Source organism: Orycteropus afer, unplaced genomic scaffold, assembly GCF_000298275.1.
Source record: "Orycteropus afer afer isolate SDZICR_OR568_19922 unplaced genomic scaffold, OryAfe1.0 scaffold00029, whole genome shotgun sequence".
Taxonomy (NCBI): domain Eukaryota; kingdom Metazoa; phylum Chordata; class Mammalia; order Tubulidentata; family Orycteropodidae; genus Orycteropus; species Orycteropus afer.
In genome coordinates this window covers 7,331,714-7,332,879 of record NW_006921616.1, presented here as the reverse complement: position 1 = coordinate 7,332,879, position 1,166 = coordinate 7,331,714, and the positions used below count along the sequence as shown (strand labels likewise).

General features: G+C 38.4%; 1 protein-coding gene across 1 annotated transcript in view; it reads left to right on the top strand.

The window, feature by feature from the left end:
* Nucleotides 1–1,166, top strand: part of CDH20 (cadherin 20) — a 75,764-nt gene that overhangs the window by 62,398 nt on the left and 12,200 nt on the right. The gene's annotated exons all lie outside the window — the stretch shown is intronic.

Genomic DNA, 1,166 nt, shown 5'->3' with positions numbered 1-1,166 from the left:
AGAGAGAGAGAGAGAGAGAGAAAGCTTATGAGTGATCATCTAAAGTGCAACTATCGAGCTCTTCCAGGTGGGAGCAAAGAAGAGTAAAGAAAATCAAAGATGAATAGAAACAATTAGTCCAAAGGGCTAATGGACCATGCAAACCTCAGCCTCCATGACCCTGAGACTAGAAAAACTACATGGTGTCCAACTACCACAACCAGCCACTCTTAGAGGGATCACAATAGGTCTTTGATAAATTATATAGAGAGAGATATATCCTGTCAAACCTATATGTGTGTGTGCATGTGTGTATTCATGGGTTTAATCTCGTACACCTTCCCCCACTTCTTCAGCTTCCATGCCTATCTATGTACCCACCAGTGAATTACTATTACTGTTATTGCAGGATCATGTATATTATTTACCTTTGTTGCCTTTAACTCTTGTGCTCCTCCCAGTGTCTTCCCTGGCTTGATCTTTTAGAGCTGACTTGTCCCTTATTGGATATTGCCTTTCCCCTCATCCAAGGTAATATGTGTCTGCTATCTAATTAACAATTTACCCTTCTACCCTTGGTAACTATCAAATGTTTCTTTCTGTGTTTAAATCTTTTTTGGCTTTTTATAATAGTGGTCTCATACATTATTTTTCCTTTTGTGATTCACTAATTTCCCTCAGCATAATGTCCTCCAGGTTTGTCCATATTATGGGGTATTTTGCAGAGTCTTCATTATTCTTTAATGTTGTGTAATATTCCATTGTGTGTATGTAGCATAGTTCGTTTATCCATTTATCCACATCCACTTAGGCTGTTGGCATCTTTTTGCTATTGTGAATAGTGCTGTGATGAACATGGATGTGCACATATCATGTCATGGCTCTTATTTCTCTAGAATATGTATCTAGGAGTGAGATGTCTACATCATGTGGTATTTCTACTTACAGCTTTGTAAGGAAGCGCCATACTGTTTTCCACAGTGGTTATACTATTTCACAGTCCCACCAGCAGTGAATGAAGGTTCTAATCTCTCCACACCATCACCAGCATAAGTTCTTTTCTGATTGTTTGTTTGTTTGTTTTACTTTACTACTAATATTGGGGTAAGATAATATATCATTGCTATAAGCTCTGGTGGCATAGTGCCTAAAGCATTGGACTACTAACCAGAAGGCTGGCAGTTCAA